Raw genomic sequence first — 23,690 nt, forward strand, 5'->3', positions numbered from 1 at the left:
AGCCACCCATATGCTGCACGCATTGTCTTCTTTTCCTTCGGAATAGCAAAAAGACAGTAGTTGCCTCTACTGCCATGTTAAAATCAGTAGAGCTACTCACCTTGAACTCAAAATGATGCTGACCTTTCCAATATAATTGGGAACACCTGGAGTTTATTTCCTACCAACTAGGAACAGAACAATTTCTGGTTTTCGTTGGAGTGGAACAGAGCCTCAGTGCTGGAGTGAGTAATGGTTCTCAAATGCACCAGAATCACCTGCAGGGGCCGAGAGCACACTGCGGGGCTCTGAGAACTTGTACTTCTGTTAAGTTCTCAGTGATGCTGATGCTGCTGGTCCAGGGCCACACTTTGAGAACCTTTGTCCTAGGGCATCTTTCAGATTTGAGCCTTTGTTCCCATCTTCATCCCCATATCCAACACATTGAGTGTGGTAAGAAAAAGAAAATCCTCCAAAAGAGGATTTTTTTTTCTTTTAGTGTAGTCAAGAGAGTTTGGCTAAGTCCCAGAGAGGAACTGCCCCAGCCCTGCCACACACCCCCTGCCCCCGCTGGGCCCTTCCATTACCTGCCACCCAGTGTAGGGGTTAGAATGGGGCTGAGTGAGCTGCCCAAGTGCTGAGAGGCCGTGCTGCACTATTGGTTTAGCTCCTTTTCACATGCGGAATTTGACAAGCTAAGCTTTTCCATGGTAAGTGCATAAAAAGATTTCTTATCTTTTTTTGAAAAAGAAATATAACTTTTCTCTTGAATCATAACTATTATTAGATGCTGAATGAAAAAAAGACAGTTACCATTCTGTTCTTCTAAACAATTTTCTCTGACTTTCCTTAGCTCTAGAGGATCTACTGAGTTTGGAAAACTTAACTGGAGACAATAAATGGGCTTTTTAGTTTTGTTTCGATTAAGTATTCCTGGTGCTTGGGGCCCAGGATGCCATTTCGATAGAGGAAATAGAAGCTTCCCAAAGTCTCTCTTGCTCCTGAGAAGAAGAGAAGCCGAAACCAGGACAGAGGGGAGCAGAACTGGATCTGGGAGGGCTGCTGGAGGGGCCTCAGTGTCCTCCTGCCCATCAGATCACCTGGGGGATATTGGGTCAGACTTCAAAAGGGACCTAGACAACGGGAGCTTGTGGGAATGCGAGTGGTCAAGGTGCCATGGGGTCCTAAACCTTACCAGAGGAGATGACAGTTTGCTGAGCTCAGGAGAAAAGAGAGGAAGGGGACAACAGCTGTGCCTCTGATGGTCGAAGGGTGTCACAGAGTGCAGATTCGACTCTTAATAAGGAAGAACAACCCAAAAGTCTGATCTGTCCCAAGGCGGGATAATAACCCTCTGTCAATAATATCAAGCTGGTTTTTTTGTGGGGCACTTTACAGTTCACAAAGCACTTGCTTGGAAGGTGGTGAGCTCTCCTACTCTGGAGGGATTCAAGTTCACGAAGGCACGTTGAGATCGAGGGAGTTCAGGCCCTCTTGAGAATAGCATGGATCCAGATGGGTGTCTTCCAAACGTGTGTCAGAATTACATGCACTGCTTAGAAATACTTGGTGTTTTGGGGGGTTTGCCCAGACCTACTAAATCAGCAGTTCAGGGTCGGGGGGTGGGGGGCGGGGGTCAGGCAGCTGGTTTGCCCAGCACCCCTGGGAGGAACCCTGCCTAGCATGTTCACCACTGAGTCCCGCTGCATGCCACAGAGAGGTAGGAGCTCGACAAGTGTTTGCTGAGTCCACGTGCTGACATTTGCCAGCATAATTTTATGTCCTGATTTACTGCCTTCTTCCATGTCGTCTACAGTGCAGCCAGCCCAGGCTCTCTCCTGCTCTTTAAGCACTACTCCCCCCAGCCTTTGCTCACACTGTTTCCTCAGCCGGACCGCTTCTCTGCTTTTTCTGCTACCGAAGTCCCAAGTTTTTGTTGCACCCTGATGGTGTAGTGAGCTCTGTGCTAGATGCCGTAACCCTACTAGCCAGCCTGCCACATAGGCTGCCTCCTTCGAGGGTCTTCCTCGAAACTCTATCCCCTTTGTCCCCACAAGAGAAAGAAGTCCTCTGAGCTTCTCTCAGACTGTAACATTCTTTAGCATCTCGGTGCCCTTCCTGGTGCTTATCAGTGAAAGATATTTGCAAGCTCGAAAAAATATATGTATGAAAAAGATATGTATACACATACGTGTTTATGTGTATATACCCATGTATACATTTTTAAAAAATTAGTCTTCAAAATTGAAATGAATAAGTAATCACATCTAATGTGTAATTAAATGGCTTCTAACTGTGAAGTCATCATTGCCAGCTTAGTAAATTACCACTCTACCCAATTCCTGGATGAGAGATTCAAAAGGACTGAGCTCTGTCCAGCATCATAATTGTGAAGTTTTCCAGATGTTCTTCCATGGAGGTCAGGGTTCTGGAAGGTTCTGTGGCCATGAGCTCTCCTGTGGCCTTTGTCTTCTGGCCTACAATGGTCTCTCTACTCCTTGTCTTTCACATTCTTCAGAGGTTGGTGACCCCCCTAAAGGGAGGCTTGAGAAGTTAATAACCACAGCAAGAGTAAGAGCTGATCCCTGTGGAGTGTTCCCTGTGCACCAGTCACTGTCCCATGTGTCCGCGTTTACAGCAGCCCTAGGAGGCTAAGGTTTGTTAGTCCCATTTACAGGTGGAGAAACTGAGGTGCTGTGACGTTTTATAATTTGCTCAACAGAACATGGCCTGCAAATAACAAGTATCTAGACTGCAGGTGTGAAGCACATGATCCCCAGCTTGCTGGGGCTCCCAACAGGCGTGCACCTTACGCTGGCGTGCGGAATAGCTGCTCTCTGCTGCCTGACAGGCGGTCGTTGATTTCTCCTGACTGAAGGAGAGAAAGGGGAGGGTGGTGGTTTCAGGTTTCTTAAATCTTTGAGGCAGGCTACCATGTGGTCTCGACTGGCTTGGGGCTTATTTGGGGGGATTGGGGAAGAGATTTGCAAAAGATAGAGGAACAGTGAGGCGAGGCACCAGGTGAGCATACCTGCCTAACAGGAGTGGCCAGCATGCCTGGGGATGGAGGGAATTCGTTCCTTGTCCATTTTGGTGTATGGCCAAGAACCAAGTGTAAGTCAGCCACATCCTTTAAAACTGCTCAGGAGAAGGCCTCGCTTTGGAAGGTAGCGAGTATCGGAGGCTCACAGAGCTATGTGTACTTCTGTGCTGGGCCTGGGCCCTGCTTGCTGGGGACAGTAGCAAAGGGTATAAGTAAATAGCTCATAGGAAAAGGAATATGTGGTGGGGAGAGAGTTCAATACAGCAAGGGAGCCCCGAGTGGCTCTCAGAGCCAAGGGGACTTGTCCCTTTCGTGCTTGGATAATCATAGTGGGGAGCAAGAGCCGGCTGGAGGAGAGGAAAGAGAGCTCTGCTCGGAAGAGAAAGTCTGGGGCCAAAGTACGCCCCCAGGAAAGAAGACTGGTCTGTGTCTTAAATCTCAGTTTACTGGTCCTGCGGGTATATGTACAGTGTCATCAAGGTGCTCACCTGGGTGTTGCTGACCTTCCAAGTCCCTCATTAACCAGTCACTAAGCAAGCATTTAGTGAGCGTCAATTTAATTAGTGCCCTATGTCTGGTGCCAAGGTTAAGGGTATATGGAGGATGTGCAAAACACAGTCCTTAAGAACTATGTTTTAACGGGGAGGCACAGAACTTCATATAAAGCAGTTAACCTGAATGGTGTGGGTCCTGTGATGTCTGAGGCCACACTGAGTCTCAGACATTGAGTGCCTAAGGACACAGGAGAAGGGGGTGGTCAGTGGACTTGTGGGAGAGGCCAGATGTGTACATGTGTGGTGAGGGGTGCTTGAGAGAAAAGTGGGATTTCATTTGGAGAAGAAAGGGAAAGATGGCAAAGAGAGATAAGGCCCTCAAAACCGAACCTGTGTGTCACAGATGGAAAGGAAAGATGGACTTCCAACCCTCTCAGGACAGCCTGGGGCCTGGATTGTTTTGTTGCAGTAACTGCTGGCCTACGGGAGCTGCAGGCACAGGGTCCCTGATACTTTCTGTGACTTAGGGCCCAGATGCGGGTTCTGGACGCCCTTAACTGACAAGCAGGCAGGTGCTGGCCTGGGGTGCCATGAAGCCTGTGGCAAGCAAGAGTGCTGGAGGGAGGCAGGAATGTGTTAACACCAGCAGCTGGCTGCTATCTGATCCTGGCCCTGCAGTGACTTCCGCTTCCCCCATTGTTAACATACCAACCGGACTGTGAACGAATGAATGAGTGGGTAGAAAGGGTTGCTGTGCAGGCTGTCACAGCCAGGATAAAATAACCCCAGCTCACTGCTCTCCAGAGAGCTTGCCCTGCCAGCCTTTGACATTAGGAAACCCCAGGTGGGAAGTGCCCCCAGAGGGTAGAACAGACCTTAAGCCCAGTGTGATTATCCGTGGTTTAGTTGGGGCAGAGCACCTGCTTTACAAAATAACCCCCCAAATGGCTGAACACAGTACGAGTTTATTTCTGTCTCCAGTGTGGGTCTGTAGCACTGCTCCATTCATTTGGGGACCCAGAATTTTCTGTTGGGAGCTCTGCCATCTTCTGGAGCAGTGGGTCCCAGCTTTGAGTAGGTGTCCGAACCACCCAAGGGCTTATTCAAACACAGATCATGGGGCCCCCCTCCCTTAGCAGTGGGCCTGAGAATTTGCATTTCGAACAAGTTCCTGCTGCTGCTGCTGCTGCATCAGGGACCTAAAACCACTGTTCTAGGGCTTTCTCCATAGTTCTCCACAGGGCTTCTGCATCCATACTGGAGATGAGGGATGGCAGAGAGCATGTGTCAGTCACAGTGCAAGGGTACCTGAGAAATGTGGTCCTTTTGTGGGCTCAGGAGGAAAAGGAAGTGGCATTGTCTGTGCCATGATTAAAAAGAGCAGCCCAGATCCTGAGTGCACCTGATATTTGCCTGAAATACTCAATTTCAAAATGCATTTCAAACATGTAGAGCACGTCAACCAAGCATTTACTCATGGCACTAGTGTCTCTCATGAAGGCCGAACCTTGATGGAGCTCATTATTCAATTTCCAACTTGTCCCCCCGTGCTAGTACAGATGTGAGCCATTTGAAACTCATGTTGCTGTGATGGATGGTTTGTGGCATTTCTAGTCCAACGTTTATATCTCAGGGCTAGGGAAGAAGGCTGCAAACAGTAGTCACATAATTATTGTATGTAATGGACTTTGTTATGGATGTTCCCAGTTCCTTCTTGGTGTCTTTCTTTGCCTTTGTTGCCTGATGGCTCTCAGAGCCTATAACCCTGTTTGCTTACAGAGGGCAGGAATTTCAGAATTTAGTCAGAATTTCAGCCATGATGAATAGGCATGTCGTACAGTCAGGCCTGATTTGGGGCAAAAATCAATGGGTAAATGAATCAGCTGATAGTTGTATGCCTGCCAGTGCCCAGCACTCCAGAGGGTGCAGGCGAACATGGTTCGGGCCATTTTCAATGAGCTTATTTAGTCATAGAGATCAAAGCAACCCAAATATGGTAAGTGATGGCTCTAAGTGTATTGGGCAGTGGTTGGATATTAGAGCCCAGCTCAAGGTAGAGAACGGCCCAGACAACTCTGTACTGCTCCGCCCACTTCTGCAGTTTGAGGCTTAGCTCTGGGAGCTGCAGCTTCCACAGGCCTTAGACACATACGACACACGGATGGTAATGAGCAGTCTGTGGAGGGCCCTGGCCTGGAAGAGAGGTAGGTGATGGGGCTCCTTGGCCATCCTTGACCTCAGTGAAGCTGGGCTGTGGCCATGGGAGGAGGGTTGAGGTCATCTGTAATTTGAGACATGGGGGCGGGAGGGTGGTAAGAACTAGAGTTAAGTGGGAGTCAGACATAGTGAGGTGGATCTTTGACTTGGGGTGTGGCAGGAGAACTTTTGAACCGCTGTGGCGTTCTGAAAGCATAGTGCACTACTACTTTGCACAGCACCTGGACTTGGATTCCTTGTTAAGGCAATGTCTTTGGGAGAGAAGTTGGTCTAGAAGTCTCTATGTAGGCTAGAAGTCTGGAAGGACCTTTTCTGTGGAGCAGGTTTTCAGCCAAACTACCGAGGCCTGGTTGGACCTGGGTGGAAAGGAGGAGAGGGTTTCACAATATATACATGCATCAAATCATATAAACTTATTCAATGTTATATATGTCAGGTATAGCTTAGTGTAGCTGGGGGGAATAAAGAAGAAGGCATTCTAGTCAGCAGACAGGCACCGAGGGGTGGAGCACAGAGGAGAGGGCCTGAGGACTGGCCTGAGCACGCCTTGGCGGCCAAGAAGAGGACTAGGCCTGGCAGAGGCAGCGTTCTGGAAAGTGGAGTCTGGCTGAGGATTTTGGGATCTTCCAGGGTAAAGATGACCTGAAGGTGGTTTTAAAAGTTTGGTGGCATGTGCCCAGACTGAGTACTGGAGGAGAATGAATGGACAAGGGGCACATTTAATAGCCAGCTTGCAAGAAAAAAATCCTGCAACCATGAAGTCCTTTGTAGTTCTAGCATCTGTGTGATGATGATTATGAAGAGACCTCCCTGTAACTCCAGCCCTCCGAGTATGAAGATTGGAGGCCAGCTTTTTTACCTTGAGAGCCCAGTGGAAGCTCATCTCATCAGCCCACCCCTTTCTTGACCTGACCTGCTGGGTATAAGGACAAGGCTACAGCACTTGAACTCTCTCCTGGTGGATGCTGCCCTGCCCGGGCTGAAAGGGTGGCCCTGCTCATGTTCCCCGCCCTTGCGGATGGGTTGGGATGGGGTGAGGCAGGCCCAGCGACTGTGCTTGCTTCCGTTTGAATGCCAAGTCCTGTGCCGTTCTACCCAGACTGCCCATGTCAGGAAGCCAGGCCTTTGCTGTTGGATTTGGCCCATGAGTTCCTGTTATGACCTGGAATGCTTAGCTCTCAAGAGTCCTCCCTTCTGATCCTCCTGGCACTCCCGCGAGGTAAAGACTCTTACCATCTCACAGAGGTCAAGGGCCTGCCCCAAGGTGTCGCAGTGAAGTCGAGCGTCAGGTTCTGCCTGTGTCTCAGTTTTCTGACTCCACATCTGGAGCTCGTTCCAGCATACGAGATCTTTCGTAGCTCTGGATGAAGAATTTCACATTCCTTAAGAATGTGACTGCCTGGGTAGGGACTATCAGGAAATCAGTTTTAAGCAAGTGTGCACTGGGAGCGATGCTTGGAATCATAATAACAGCCCGTGCTGAGGGCTTGCTCATGAGTCTGTGTCACTGCATTTTACAGATGAGATGACTGAGGTACAGAAAGGCTCCGTGGGCTGCCCGATCCAAGCAGGAGTCAGGTGTTCGAAGTGCCTTCACACTTAACCTCGGGGTAGCTAGGGCACCCCACAAAAGGTGCGTGACTCAGAGTGGCCTCAGCTCTGGAGAGCACTGTCTTGTCACTGCTTCTAAGTTTTCTCAGGAGGGTGCCTTGAGTGAAAGAATGACTGTGCCTCAGCCTGAGGAGCCACACTGAACTAAGGCCATGGTGAGTTTCTGTGACGAGTTGGTAGAGAGGAAGACTGTGAGAACTGGGAGGGCCCTGTTGTAGGCGCAGCCCACCTTGGTTGAGGCCTTGCATCCTGGTCTCTATGCTCTGCAGCCTCATTTTAACTCTGAGTGGCCAGGCCAGGAGGTGAGGGTTTGGCTTCTAGTGGGGAGAGGATAAAGCAGAAATGTTTTTTAGGGCCCACTGAAAGTAACATGGAAAAGTTGAGGGCTCTCTCTGAGCTGCTGTGGGTCCTCCTTGCCCTTAGGGGACGCCGTGGAGACTTGACGCCTCTTCTGTGAACACTCCCCACTCCGATGAGAAAACCAAGCATAGATCTCATGGGACCACATGGGAACCACTTCCTTGATTTAAAATTCTCCTTCCTGTTGTTTCTAAGATGCTTATTCTTCAGATTATGTGACATAGATTTATGGTTTGGTAAATTTGATCACATGACCATGTGGTTTCCATTGTGCCTTCTGAATTAGCATAGATGAAGAATTCATTTCTGTAGTGTTTTAGGATTGAAAGCACTTGATTGTTTTTGATTCTTTGGGAGTTGGTAATATGCCCAACATACCTGTAACTAGAAGACTCCATTCCTCAACCATGCTGCACACAGAGTTAAAAACAAGTTCCCTGCAAAAAGGAATTTGAGTAGTTACATAAAACATCCACATAAAAGAAATAATAAATCCAGGAAGAAAAATACTAGATGTATAATAAATACATTTTCCTTACTTTTATTCTTTTTGGAACACACATTCTTTGTTTTGAGCTAGATATGGACGATACTAATGAGGAAAAATCAGCAATCTCCCATCTTCTTATACTTGTATACACACTCTACTGTGCACATGAGTTGGTGTACGGCTTGTATGACTGTCTGCTCTTGTTGGGTGTAGTTTGGTGAAACCCCATCACCGCCACCACCGAACCAGGTAGAGATTTTGGAAGAACTGATCTTAGCATTATCAAGTAGGTGGAACTTGTCAGAATGTTATATTTTTCCTCTTACTCCTTTTCACCCTCCTCAATTCTCCAAGTGCTTAGTATCTTTTTCATTTTACTTCCTTTCAGAACCTCCTCTCAGCTCTCAGCTGGAGAGGACTTGATACTCTGATTCACCCCAAGATTTAGAGCTTATATCTTATCTCTCCCAAAGAAATTTTCTGGACAAGACCCTAAGCCAAAGGTATGACTGTCTAATAGTGGAATTTCAGTCATTTGGGACAGACCAGAGGAGATGTGTTTAAAAGCTCTTCCTGATGTTCTGTGAATTGTAGAAGTCAGATATCTTCATATGTCCTATTTTTTTAAAGTTTTATAATTTTATGTTTTACATTTAAGTCTGTGATCCATTTTGACTTTTTGTATAAGGTATGAAATTGAGGTTGATGTTGATTTTTTTTCCTTGTGGTTGTACAGTTGGGTCAGCATTATTTGATCTGTTATCTATTCCTCTACCAATACCATGCTGTCAGAATAACTGTAGCTATATACTACTCTTTAACAATGGAAAGATTCCTTTATTGTTTTTCAAAATTACTTGGGCTCTTTTAGGGCTTTTCTCTAATGTTCACAAAGCAACTTATATATTAATGTTCGTAGCACCGTTACTCAGAATTGCCACAAACTGGAACTAACCAGATGTCCTTCAGCGGTGAATGGCTGAACAAACTGTCGTACGTTCATACCGTGGAATACTACTCAGCAATGAGAAGGAACAAATTATCAACACATGCAACAACACAACATAATAAAATTATAGAGATAGGGAACAGATGAGTAGTTGTCAGGGTTAAGGGGTTGGTGCCTCCATAAAAGGGTAGCATGAAGGAGTCCGGTGGGAAGAATACAGATTAGTATCTCGATTGTGGTGGTTACACAAAGCTACACATATGATAAAAATGCAGAGCCTACCCCCTCCCCCACCCCCACCCCCCCCACACACATAAAACTGGTAAAATCTGAATAAGCTCTGTGTCGAGATCCTAGGTTTTCATACTGTACTCTAGTTATTTCTGCAAAATGTTAACACTGAGGGGGAGGCTGGGTGAAAGCTGCATAGGACCTCCCTGTGCATTTCTCTTCAGTTTCCTGTGAATCTATAATTATTTCAAAATAAAAACTTAAAAAAATACAAAAAAAAAACAATATTATAGTCTGTTTATGTCGCATCAATAATGGCAGACGTATAAAAATACAGATAAGCGGTTGCCTCTGCAGGAGAGCAGTGGTTTCTTCTGGTTCCCTAACATCTTATTTCTTTAAAAAGAACAGGACCTGAAGCAAATATGACAAAATTTTAACATTTGCAAATTTGGGATGATGGATTTATTAGCACTTATATCTTTCTCTGTTCTTTTTTTTTTATATATTTGAATTATCTCATTATTTTAAAAATAAAATAAATGTAAACAAAACTAATAATCGTGCCAGGGTACATCTCTGTCTCCATGTTATCTTGATCTTTTCACAGAATTAGTCTGAACATTTAATATTTTCTTAGTAAGACTGCTACTCAGTCACAGACTTCTCCCCATGAATTACTAACTCTGGGTTGAGAAGCCAAAGAATGTAATCCATCTTTTTTATTATGACAAACTAATTTAATTTTAATTGCTCATTATAGTATTGCATTATGAGGAGGAACTATCTTTAATTATCTTTTGGGGGGTTGTTTCTAAAGTAATGTGATCTTGGAGCTGAGAAGCATCCTTTTCAAAGTAGCCACCTGACTCTGAGCTTGAAATATTTGTATGCAGCAGTGTAAATAGACTTCTCTGCTCTTCTGACCAGCAGAGCCTGCCCTTCCCTCGAAGCAGTTAAAACAATTCCAGGTGGGTGGTTCTCCCCTTCCTGGTTCTATTTAAAAATACAGATGTTTCAGAAAATTTTTTTCTTGGAAAACAGCAAGTGAGTGACATAAGAATGGGACCGTGTCTGCCCAATCCTTATTTAAATATTTGCTGTGTCCTTTCGAGATAATTTTTCTTGGTGACATGTTAAACAATCTCAGGTCAGTTGGAGTCCTTAAAGGTCACCATGGGTGTCAGGAATGTAGCCCTAACCGGGTACAAGTTAGGCACATGGAAGCGCCCATTGGCTCCTCGGCCCGGGGCCCCATCTTGCCATTAAGAAAAAAGGGTGTCTGTTTACGTGTCGTTTGTTGGATTTTAATTTCTGCCTGTAGCCCTCTCAGCCTTGTACATACAGTGCCAGCCTCTGCTGCTGTTACCCTTTGGGGTAGGGGGTGTTATGTAGTTGGCACCCAGAGGATGCCACTGAATATGGAGAGGTCTTCACAGTGTCCGTTCTGGTGGGACAGCCTCCCTTCCCGTGGGCAAACCCCAGGGCTGGAGCCCTCCCCGCTGCCCATTGGCTTTTGTGTGTGTGCAGCTTTCAGCTCCTGTCCATCAGCCTGAATGGGCCCATTCAGGGGCATTCATGCGCCTCGGAGACCCCGGCCGCCTGGACACAATCAGCTGAGAGGGGTGCTGTGGGCCCCGCACATGAGAATGTGCCTGCTCAGCCTGCCTCCAGAAGCCTCCGATTGTTCGACGGAGCCCGGGGCCCAGAAGTGAGCCCAGAGGGGTGACTCTGGATAGCCGTTTGGGGCTCATTCATTCTGTGTGCTTGGGAGCTCTGGAAGGGAGGGGTAGGAATACCTTTCAGGGTGGAAGGAATATGCAAGCTTGGGCCTGCACAAACTTGTCTTTGACTCTGACCTTCAGTTTTTACCTTTGTGTACCACCCATCTTATCCCTCCGCTTAAAAGACTGAGAGATCTTGCCTTTTATCTTCATAGTCCTACATACCTGAGGCACTCAATAAGTGCTCTTGACTGGATGAACTAAGTTGGTGCTCCTTCTGTTTAGGACGAGGGTACACTGATGTACTTTATTGTTCCTTTGAAGAGGCTTTAATGTACTCTGCCCCTCTGAGGGGTTCAGGCAGCCTACTGAAAGAATTGGGATCACCTCGCGTTTGGAAGGAGAGTAGATATGAGACCCTGAAGGGACAGAGGACATTTTCGAGGTGGGAAAAGACCATAAAGAACAAACAGCCTTTCAGAGGCCAGGAACCTACATCTAAGACCTGAAAGGCTGTGTAGGGAGTGCCCGAGGACTCTGCAGGCTCCACCTCCTGCATGCAGGGAGGACCAGTGCCTTGGGCCAACTTGAAACCAGTTGGTGGTAGATGTGGATTTGGGAGCATGGACTTAACCCCTGTGGCTTGTGCCATTTGGCAGCCAATTCCCTGGAAACCTCTGGTTCTCATCTCTGGCTTGTGTCCTCACTGTGGACAGGGACCCAAGGACCATGCTGAGAACGTGGGGAGAATGAGAGCCAGGCCAAAATGCCAAGGAGGCTTTCTGTTCCCCATTTTTACAAAATTGCGATTGACGATCGCAGCAGCAGCAGCAATTGTAGTTCTAGCTGAAGAAATAGTAGAATCTTTCATTTTGGGAACTTACTAGGCTAAATACTTTCAGGGCTGCTACAAGCATTACTCTGGTGCAGTGTTATAAATTCTACCTCAGTTTTAAGTGTTAAGAAAAAAAGAAAAGGAAACATCTTCCTTCTTTGGGGCCACGGCATTCAAAAAGTAGACATCTTAAGTCTTTAAGAGCCTCGCAGTTTAGTTGGAGAAATATAATGCACAAACAGAGAAGCTGTTCCCAAAACCTCCAGCAGCCAGAGTAGCGGCAGCATCTGTGCTGAGGAGAGAAGGCAAGAGCTTTTCCAGTGTCACATAACTTGAGGAGGTGGTCACGAACCTCTTGGGACACATACATGGCCTTTCCTTACGAGGTAGAATTTGATTTGCTCCATGGCTAATGGAGGAATGTGGGTCCGCTTAATGTGATGTTGGCTTCAAAGCATCTGGCCCCCACAGCTTCTCCTAGGGTGCTATATAAGCTGCAGGTGCTATATAAGGTCTCACAGACTTGATCTGGTGCCAGCTTGGCCCAGGGAAGGTCACGGAACCCAGTGGTGAAATGAGATGGCACCCATCAGAGGGTTAGTCAGCACTTGACACGTAGTGTGTGCTCAATACTCTGTAATAGTGCATTAGAGGTTGACTTCTTCACTGACTGTGGCCAACTTCCTACAGAGGACCAGACCATGTATACATCTCCATAGAAAAAAAGCTCTTCGTAAGGTGGGGATAAAAATTCAACTCCAGGCCACCAAAACAAAGTGTTTCACAGCATGAAACTTGGTGTAGTTTTGCTTTCACTGTGATCACAGAATCCATTTCTTCTCTCTACTAAGGAGACTGTGCCGAACATGACCAGAGCGTCCAGGGCCACGCAGCTCTCTGGGCCTTGTGCCTGGTGGCCACTGCAGCCTTAGTGGTCTCTGGAGCTTCTGCTTTCCTCTGATCCAGGGGCCTTATTTCAGCCTAGAGAGGGTTAGCTGGACTGTGAATGACAAGGCGTGTTTTCTACCCTCCTCATTTCTACTCCTGAATTTGAGCATTGGAGAGATTGTGAGCAAATTACATAACCCCTACAAACTCAGTTTCTTCATCTGCAAAATGGGATAATGGTGGAAATGTGAGGATTAGATGAGATGATGCATGTAAAACACATTGGGCTTTGACACCTAGTAATCACACAGTGAAATGAACTTCTCTGTTGCCTGGGGGAAGCTGAAGGTTGCCAGAGCAAGCTGTGACCCCACTGGCTGGTCATCTTCAATATATAGAGCAGTCGGGCTACAATACCCATGGCTTCTCTATCTTTTTATCCTCATGGGGTTGGAAAGTGGAGCCTAAAGAGAAAAGTGACTTGTTCGCTCAGGATGGTGTGTGTAATTGTCTATCCAGGGCTCTTTCCACAGATGGGATCAAAGATTTCAAACACATCTAGAAGGTGGCAAATTCAATCTAAGCAGTGTTCAGCCTGGATTGGATCCTGGGCTATTGGCAACATTTGAATAAAAGCTGTAGACTGGATGATATTATTGTATTAGTGTTAATTTCCTCATTAGATAATTAAACTGGTAATGTAAGAGAATGTCTCTTTTAGGAAATGCATACTGAAGTATTAGAGATAAAGGGGTATCTTGTGTGCAACATAGTCTCAAATGATTCAGAGAATAAAACGAGAGGGAGAGAGAAAAGAGAAGGATAAAGCAAATTAAGTTAAATGTAAATATTGGGGGTATTTAGGTGGAGGGAGTTCATTTTACTATTGCAACTTTTCTGTAGGTCTGAAACTATTTAAAAATAAAAAGACAAAAATCTTTGCGTGGCTAAGACTCATAAAAAAACAGCACTTGGTTGTCAGAGTTATTGCAGAATAAACTGGTAATCAAGGCAGTGTTTCTAGAAAAACTTGCCCCTGTGTGTGGTAGTGGCGGGTGACTATATAAGGATGGGAGTGAGGAGCCTAGGATTGTGGCCCTCAAGAGTAAAGAGATGACCGTCTGGGTAAAGAGAAGAAAGAGGATGAATAAACAGAAGTGGCCCCCGAAAAGCACATGGTACTTTTCTACCAACAAAGGAGGGATTACACTCAGGAAGTGATGTGGGCAGAGAATAGGAGAAACCAAGGTTGCCAGAAGAAATAGCTCTAATTTAGGTCTTGGAGACTGAAAATTGTCAGAGAACTGAGAGAACTAGGCAGGATGGATGGACAGGGCAGTGGATGGATAGATCAAGGCTGTGGCTGGAGCCACATGGTATTTTGAGGCCAAATTGGAGGAGTGTTATATAGAATTGGGGCTCCCAGGTGCCCTTGACCCCAGGGTAAATAATCACTTCTGTGATTTCCACGCCCACCTGTATGTGCCGCATTACAGTAGACACCCCAGGAGTGAATTTTGTCACAGGAGAACCAGGAGGAAACTCCAGGCATGAGCTTGCAGCTGAATCCTCAAGTCTTTCGAGGTGGGTGGAGGGTGGCAGCAGGAAACCAGGACAGGCTCAGTGTAAGGGCCTTTGGTTTGCAACCACTCTGGTCAGGTTTAATCCTACACAAACACAACCTTATCTGAAAGTAGCACATGAATGGTTCTTGTTGCAAACATTCCAAACGATATAGAAGGAACACATCAGAAGCCCCCTGCAGCCGTACCTCACAGTCCCATCCCAGAGATAACTGGTGTGGACAGTCTTCCTACAACCCGTTTTCAAAGTATTTTATTGTCCTATTTACATATAGCTGGGATTGTGAGTTCTGGGTTCATGAACCGTTTCCACTACCTATAGACTTAGTAACTTTGGGCAAATTATTTACCCTTTTCTATGCCTCCGTTTTCTCATCTGTAAAATGAGAATGATAGTACAGACTTAATAGGGTTGTTTTGGAAACTAAATGAGTTGGTACCTGAAAAGAGCTTAGAACAGCTTCTGCACATGTTAAGTGCTCAAGAAATGTTAGCTGTCATTATCTATTGGCATATAAGGGCCTATTTTCTTTTTTAAAAACCGGTCCTACTCTGAATATGTTTATCAGTAGGATTCTTAGTTGTAAGCAGTAGATGTCAACTGACATATCAGCAAAAAAAGAATTTCTCTAAGGGACATCAGGGTGGTTCCCAGACTCTCTTGGAAGGCTGTGTGTGGAAACAACTATGCCACAAGACCCAAATGGTGAGGATACTGCCGCTGTTGAAGTTGCTGGCATTTGCAGCTTCCAAGGTGGAGAGGTGGACTCTGCCTCCCACTAGGCCTCAAAAGAGGGCAGAGATTCCTTAATACGGGGAGTTCAGATGCCCTTGGGCCAAATTCTCTTTGAATAGTATATTACTCATTGGAGCTGGACAGACTATCTCACTCTTTTTCATGGTTGCATAGTCTTCCGAAGATGGACCTCATCTTGTTTAACCATACACCTAATGATGAGCTTTTAGGTTGTTTATGCTGTTTGTGCCATTACAACATGCCCCACTGAACATACTGCACAAATGTAGCATTTCTGTTGGATAGATTCTTAGGAGTGGAAGAGTGTAAACGTGTTCTTTTAATTACTTTTCAAGTTAACATTGTTTCTTATACAGGCATGCCTCCCTTCCTTTGCTTTTCACTTCACTGCTTCACAGATGCTGTGTTTTTTTACAAAGTGAAGGCAAGACCCTCCACTGGCAAAAAGATGACGTTTTGCTTTATGGCAGTACTTGCTTTATTGCTGTGGCTGGAACCAAAGCTGCAATAGCTCTGAGGTATGCCTATATTTTCTGGACATTGAAAGACATCTTGAATATAAGTAAACAGTACTTTAAGAGTTTTTAAAATTTTTATGGTAACATACACACAACACAAAACCTGCCGTTTTAACCATTCTTAAGTGTATACTTCGGTTAAGCACATTCACATGGTTATGTGACTTAACCACTATCCACATCCAGGACTTTACTTTCCTAAACTAAAATTCTGTGCGCATCCGCCTATAACGCTCCCTTCTCCCCTCTCCCCTGGGCAGCTCTCTTTCTACTTTGAGTCTCTATGAATTTGACTGTTCAGCAGATTTTATAGTTTTGTCAAAAGTTGCCTATACAAGAATGATGGTAGAGGGTTAAGAGATGATTTAAAAAAAAAAAAAATGTTTACAGCACCTGGTGTTCCTAGGTGGTCTCCCATCCAAGTACTAACCAGGCCTGACGCTGCTTAGCTTCCGAGATCAGACGGGATCGGGCACGTTCAGGGTGGCATGACCGTAGACTAAGAGATGATTTTGACTGGGGGCTTGAGCATTTTTGGACAGGTGGAAGGAAGGACTAATGGTAACACCTCGCCTTTTTTTTTTTTTTTTTAACATGTCCCTTGTTGCTGACGTTCTGCCCATGTTCTGCGACAGTGGTTGTTGCCACAGCTGGACGTTAGACTAACCTGAGGAGCTTTGACAAGCAGATTCCCAGACCTGGCAGTGAGACCCGCATGTCAGGTCAAGGTCAGGACCCACTGCGTCTAGAGTATCGCTGCGTTTAATCACCACCCCATCTGGGGTAGGGATTATGATTATTCCTAATTTACAGATAGGAAACCAGGTCACAGTGAGTGAGGCATTGTCACAGCCCAGGCCATACCCCTAACTGCAGTGATATCACTGCTGCCTCTCTAGATGTGGAGGGGAAGAAACAAGCCCCTCCAAGAAAGATGTCCCTCTCCCATGCCCCTCGCACTCCCGGCCTCAGCAGCTTGCTTTCAGGTGGCCCAGAGTCCTCCATCTCTGGTTCTCCTGCTTGGGATTTGCTCTGCCTAGAATGTTGTTAGCCTCACTCCTCACTCAGATGATTTCCACTCATTTACCCCACCCTAAATTGGGCTCCCTAATCCTTTTCCTTCCAAATGCTAGAAATAGCATGTGATTATGTGTTTAGCTGCTTTGATTCCCGTTGCTGGCACATAGTAGGCATTTAGTAAATAAGAGACGAATGGGTGGAATGAAAGTAACAATGACCAGAGCACATGTACAGGCAGAAAGTCAAGAGCACTCCCTTTTCTGAGAGTCTCGGCGAGAAAGAACAGACATAAAAGTGGCGTATTTTTCAGGTGCAAATGAGGGGATTGGACCAGCTGAGTACGACCTTGCTCAGAGTCGGGGTTATCTTCTCAAAATGGCGACGACAAATAGAACTAGAACTATAGCCCTCAAGCCTGCTGCACATCAGCCCAGGGAGCTTAAAAACTAGTGCTGCCTGGGTCTTTGGTGGTAGGTCAGAGGGGGCAGGTGTGGGATGCCACAGCAGGAGCCTGTCCCAGCTGTGGGAGCAGCATCCTTGGTCGGACTGGAGAGCCCCAGAAAGTCATTGGGTGATTCTCCACTAGGGGTCCAGGGCTTTGGGGTTTCTCAAATGTCGAACTTGATTTTTCTTTTAATTCTGTTTTTACCATGTAAACATGTGCAACCGAAATAAAACACGTCTGATTAAATATCTCACATTTCGACATACTGGAGACCACCGGTGCGCTAACTGGAGCTGCCAGGGTGGCTCACAGTGAGGAAGTCCCCTGCCTCTTTCTGTCAGTGTTGGAATTTCTTACAAATATGGTATTGGTTAGGAACCTCATTAAATATTCAGGCATGCATAGCTCATCCAGATGCTCATACATGCCCCTGGTGGGCCTGGCTTGGGGGGTCTTCACTGCTTAGTGGCCGGTTTGCTAACGTGTCACTTTGTGGAACTGTGTCACGATGAGTGGTTCCAGGCTTACTGCAAGTCAGGGTGCATCTTGCTTGATTTTTATTTTTGTGATAAGGAAGTGCGCAGTCGTTCAGTAGCGTTCAGCCCTGATTCCCAGCTCTGCCGTGTGTCACGTGTGTGGCCTTGGGCGAGTCATATAACTAACTTCTCTGTGCCTCATTTTCGTTATTAAGTGAGAATACTAATAGTACTGTGAGACTTATACAAGTAAGTAAAAGTAAAATGCTTAGGAAGATGTCTGGCACATAATGATTACTATTTAAGAATTTTCCATTGTTGTTTTTGGTATTATTATTTTAATGATTCTACTTTGAAACCAAACTTTTGTTTCAGTAATTTCAAGCTTTGGATCAATCAAACTCATGCATTCGCAGCTGGAGTGGTGTTGTCCCCAAGTGGGCGAAAACAGTCTAGCGGTGCCAGTCGTGTATAGGGGCCGCTGTGCATATACAGATATGCAGTTTATCTGTGGTATCAAGATTTCACAGACCAGGGAGAGCACAGTAAGGCAGACATGTCTAACAGGGTTCCTAAGGGAGGCAATAATGAAAGAAAGGCCAAGAAACACTGATTTAACTAAAGATCAAAAGGTGGTCTCCTGACAGCCTCTTAGCGTTTGCTACCACTTACCTGCGGAAATCAAGATTTTCTCAGAAATAAATTACCAGATGATGCGGCTGGTATAAGACAACTCTCAACCATAACCAAGGATTTCAGGATGCATGCAGTAAAACACCTTTTTCTTCTCGTCGATTTATCAGACTTTTATGTCAAGGATTTGCATGCCCATTGACAAAAAGGTTTCCTCCACTGAGAGTTTGAGCAGCTTCCTGAGTGCCCCGCCCTGTGACCCCAGGCTGGTTAGGTGGCAGGTATGTTACAGAGCTCTGTGAGGGAGCCTGCCTGTGGTAGGGGCAGCTGGTCACCCTGGCTCTTGCAGAGGCTGCCATTTTGATGAGCATTGCCTTGGGCAAGGTAGTAGCCGTAGGGAGTGCAAGCAGTGGTTCTGGAGCGTGGTGAGGCGGTCTGGCCAGCAGGACTCCTCAGGAAGGTTCAGGCCCATGTTCGCTGTGAAGAAAGACAACAAAGACCCTCCTTTATAGCCACAAAGACAGGTGGCACTGAAGCCCCCAGATGGTATACAAGCTTGAAAACCAAATCAAGTTGACCAACAACCTTAGGTTACAGTTGTCATGTGGCATCTCTGCTACTCCTGAATTTCCCGTGTGGGGTTTTACTAGCTTTTAGTCAAAGGCAACATTGTGAAGAAACCCAGATTAGAATTCAACTTATAAAACAGCTGAGTGAGAGGGAAAGCGGGGTGGAGGAGCCAGGGAACTGCATAGAAAATCTTTGAGAGATTACGCAACTAAACCAGAACCCAAACAACCGTTGTCTGTGTGTGTTCCTTTTAAGTACGGGGGAAGGAGCACTGTGCAGGAGTCAGGGGAAGTGTAGATAGTAAGTAGCTCCCTCGTCCCTGGTCTTTGGGGCCTGGTGTGTCCTCTGATCTGGGAAGAATTTCCCATGGGCAGTGCCTGGGTTGGGGCCCGGACAGCCTCCCACAAATACACTAATGAACAACATGCACTGGCCTTGACTTTACCAATTGGAAGCAGCTTTTGTGCTCCAAAATGAATGTGACTCCTCATGTAGACCCGACGTGGGTTTCACCAGTGTAGGAGAAAGTAGTGAATATCAGACAAGCAGTGTTCTAGATAAGTGACACTTTAGGGTAGCTTACCTGACAAGAGGAGATGAAATCAATGTGGGCTTCCCAGCCCTGTAAGGAAAACGGGCTTGTTATTTGGGGGTGGGAGCAAGTAGAAGGGTGATTCCATTTTACCAAATCAGAAGGTGAAGACAGTAGACGTGAGAGTTTGCAGTTTTCCCAGACTGAGGCTCTATCCAGCCTTTCTGCCTCTTGTGCCAGTAACGGCGCTGCCTGTTCCCACCACTGGTACCGAGTGGATGTTCCTAATGTTTCAACTGGAGTAACTAGAACGAGAAGTGAGTTAGGTTCCCAAGCACTAGATTGTAATTCAATCCTCACCCCAACTCACTCTGGTGACCTCAGGATGTGTCTTAGCCATTTTGTACTAAAGATTCTTTGTCTGCAACCTGCTGATGTTTTTTTAAAAAATGTTGAAGAAACAATAAAATAAAAACCCATATCTAACAACCAGAAACTGTCAGCCATTTAAAATTTTGTTTGTCTCATGTTTACGAGAAAGTATAAAATGACAGATATCTAAATCAACACCAGAGACTCTTTTAAAAGCCCCAGTTCTAGGGCGGCTGTTCTCATTTCTGGCTGCACATTAGCATCAGCTGGGGAACTTTTGAAAAACACGAGTCCCCAAGCCCCACCCCAGGCCAATTAAATCATAACCTCTGGGAAGGAGGTCCAAGCATCTGTGTGTTTTTAAAAATTCCCCGGGTGATTCTCTTGGGCAGCCAGGGTTGGAACCATCGTTCAAGGTATGTGAGTTGGATATCAAGATTCAGGCTTATTTCCAGAGATATTGTACAAGATCTTTTTTTCTTTCATTTTCTTAGTGGCTTAAAATATATCCTATTTATTTTATTGAGATATAATTTACATACCATAAAATTCACCCTTTTATTAATGTGTGAGCAAATCAGTGGTTTTAGTATATTCAGCATTGTGCAACCATCACCACTCTAAGTCATAAACATTTCATCACTCCAGAAAGAAACCCTTACCCATTAGCAGTCACTCCCTCCAACCTCCGGCAACAACTAATCTACTTTCTGTCTCTATGAAGTTGTCTATTCTGGACATTTCATATAAATGCAATCATACAACATATAGCCTTTTGCAACTGGCTGCCTTTACTTAGCATACTGTTTTCAAGGTTTAGTCATTGCACTGTGAATCAGTACACATTGCTTTTTATGGCTGAATAACATAATGTATGGATAAATCACATATTGTTTATCCGTTCATCAGTTGATGGACAATTGGGTTGTTCCCATTCTTTAGCTATCGTGAATAGTGCTGTTATGTACATTCTTACCCGAGTTTTTGTGTGCGCATATGTTTTCTGTTGTCTTGGGTATATAGTGAGGAGTGGAATTGCTGGGTCATGTGGTAACTCTGTGTTCAAATGTTTGAGGAACTGCTAGCCTATTTTCCAAAGTGGGTACACCATTTTACATTGCCACTAGCAGTGTGTGAAGATTCCAGTTTCTCTGCATCTTTGCCAACACTTATTGCCTGTTTTTTTGATTATAGCCATCCTATTGGGTGTGAAGTGGTATCTCCTTGTGGTTTTGATCTGCATTTTCCTGATAGCTAATGATTATCAACATCTTTTAATGTGCTTATTGGCCACTGGAATGTCTTCTTCAGAGAACTGTCCATTTAAATCTTTGACCTTTTAAAACGGGTTATTTATTTTTTATTGTTGAGCTGTAAGAGTTCTTTATGTATTCTGGACAGTGGATTTTTATCAGATCTATAATTTGTAGATATTTTCTCCCTTCCTGTCTTTTTACTTTCTTGATGGTATCCTTTGGTACAAAAATTTTTAATTACCTTTTCTTTTGTCTTTTTTGCTTTAGGTGTCATATCTATGAAACTGTTGCCCAATCTATGCTATAAAAATTTATGATTGTGCTTCCTTCCAAGAGTTTTATTAGTTCTAGTTCTTACATTTTAGATCTTTGGTCAGTTTTGAATTAATTTTTATATGTAGTATGAGGTAGATTTTATCATCTCCAAAAATTAGAGGCCCAACTTCATTCCGTGCAAAGTAATTTGATAATCTTATAATATTAGAGCAGAGACATGGAGGCTCCACCCCTCTTATTGTAATGGTGAGAAACTTGAGGTACTGCATGGTTTCAGTTGAGGGACAAATACTGACCTTAGCCTCTTATAGGAACCTAAACTACTTCTGACTCTTGTGAAAGATTAGAGTATACTCTCCATGGTGTCGGTGACTTTTAATAACATTTCTAATATTTGAAAGCTATAACTTATCTCTGAAGTACTGTGTGTATTTTAACACCAGTTCCACTAAAAGGACCAGAATACTGAATGTCCGTCCCTACCACAGATAAAATGCCAACTCAGTATCATCTCTTTAAAGATATTAAATTTTGAGCAGCTAGGTAGTTAGGAGTACTTGAAATGCAAGTTGAGATTATGCATACATCAGACTCAAACTAAATAGAAAATGATATCATGAAAGAAAATTAATTCCAAATGGACTCAAAAGTTAGGAAGGTAAAAAAATTAAAAGGCACTTTTAAAAGTTTTTTAAAAGATGCAAAAATGTCCTGTAAAACCACAGCGAGGATAACGATGCAGTAATAGACCAAAGGAACATAAGAGAGAATTCAAACAGGTTTAAGCAGAGATAGAGGAAAAGATGGTTTGGGAGAGGGTAATTAGGTCTTTACTTCATACCATATTCAAGTACATTCACTGGATTAAGGATTTTGTTTCACCTCTCATTTTACGCTTAGTAGAGAACTGCATGCTAATCGTAGCCGAACATTCAAACAATACAAGTACAATGAAGTTCTTTCTAGACTCTCCCTTCCCCCTCCCTGCCTAGGTCCACTCTACACTCTTAACTCTTCGGTGTGTGTCCTTCCAGACTGCTTTACATGTGTAAATATACAACTGCTGTGTATTATTTTATGTATTTATAACACAAAGAGGATCATATTATACATATTCTGTAACTCGTGGTTTGTTTGTTTTTTTTCTCCCATTTAATAGCATATTTCAGAAACCTTTCCAGACCAGCACACATGGGTCTACCTTATTCCTCTTGGCTGCTGTGTTGCATTCTGAGGTAGAGATTACCTTGGTAACCATTCTCATATTGATAGACATTTTTTAAAAAAAATCCTCGTACATGTCTCTTCGTGCCCACAAGTTCTTGTTTCTTTAGTGGAGATTCCTAACAGCAGAATAGCTGGGTCTACTAGTACGTGTGCTTTTTAAATTATAATAAGTTCTGTTAAAATAACGTCCCCCCAAAAAAAGGCTTTCTGTAAATGGATGTATAAATAGAAATTACACTTCCATTGACAGTACCCTCATTGACTTTTTTCTATTTAAACCAATCCAGTGGGCAAGATTTTCTTTGTCAGCAGAAAAATATCTTTAAAAAAAGATATTAGGTCTTTTTTTTTCCTCTTTAATCTCTGCAAAGAAAAACTAACTGGCAGTGGAATGGGATTATGAGAACTTTTCATTTCTAGATTTGAATAATGTTTTGAGTTGTTTTAAATTAATAAATATATATTGCTTTTTTAAATTGAAAAATAAAGGTTTTTAAAAAGAAAAACAAAACAAAAATCCCTGAGAGGTAGTTCACTATCTCTATTTCTCTCTCAGTACAGAGCTGACCTAGAGTAAGTTGTGTATTAAAAGCCTGCAGTGGCGACACTACACCTCTGTAGGACCTGTTGTCAACTAAGGGTCGAGTGTTGAAGTGATGGATTCGTGTGTAGATAGGTTGTTGTATACACCCTCACTCTAGGGCAATTAATATATTGATAGAAGACTCTGGGGGCAGCAGACAGGAATGCTTGTCAGCTCTTACCCTTTATTCTAGTTTGCTCATATAGTAATTTCCAAGTGGTTTTCTCCACTCCTGTACATTTCTAAAACAGTGGACATTATGGAAAAATTCAGTGTTATCTCTTTATTGGGTCCTGGGGGATTGATAAGGATTGTCATTTGCTTGGATGTTTTCTTTGGAACCTTATTTACCAAGGTCTGACTGGCAGTTCTTTTCTTGGTGTGGTTCACAGCCAGCCTTTTACCATTGACAAAGATAGTACTGAGACATTAACTCCTTCCTGCTGGGCTCTGCCTGGAGGTGTCACTGTTGGAGCCTATCGGAGTGATCGGAGTCGGTGTCAGAGTGGTGTCAGAGTTTGGTATTGGCCCAGTGTGGGGGAGAGAGAAGGTAATGATGGCACAGATGTGTAGTTAGCATTTGTCCTCGGTTCTTCCTCAAATGACCACAGTGAAGAATCA

General features: G+C 44.6%; 1 protein-coding gene and 1 non-coding gene across 2 annotated transcripts in view; one reads left to right on the plus strand and one right to left on the minus strand.

Annotated features, from left to right (window-relative positions):
* The window catches only part of TCF7L1 (transcription factor 7 like 1), a 145,663-nt gene that overhangs the window by 34,613 nt on the left and 87,360 nt on the right, over positions 1 to 23,690 (plus strand). The gene's annotated exons all lie outside the window — the stretch shown is intronic.
* Positions 16,061 to 16,179, minus strand: LOC118606257. Its single transcript, XR_004952319.1, has one exon. It is a non-coding gene; the product is annotated as a 5S ribosomal RNA (ribosomal RNA).

Source organism: Rousettus aegyptiacus, unplaced genomic scaffold (genome assembly GCF_014176215.1).
Source record: "Rousettus aegyptiacus isolate mRouAeg1 unplaced genomic scaffold, mRouAeg1.p scaffold_m13_p_7, whole genome shotgun sequence".
Classification (NCBI taxonomy): domain Eukaryota; kingdom Metazoa; phylum Chordata; class Mammalia; order Chiroptera; family Pteropodidae; genus Rousettus; species Rousettus aegyptiacus.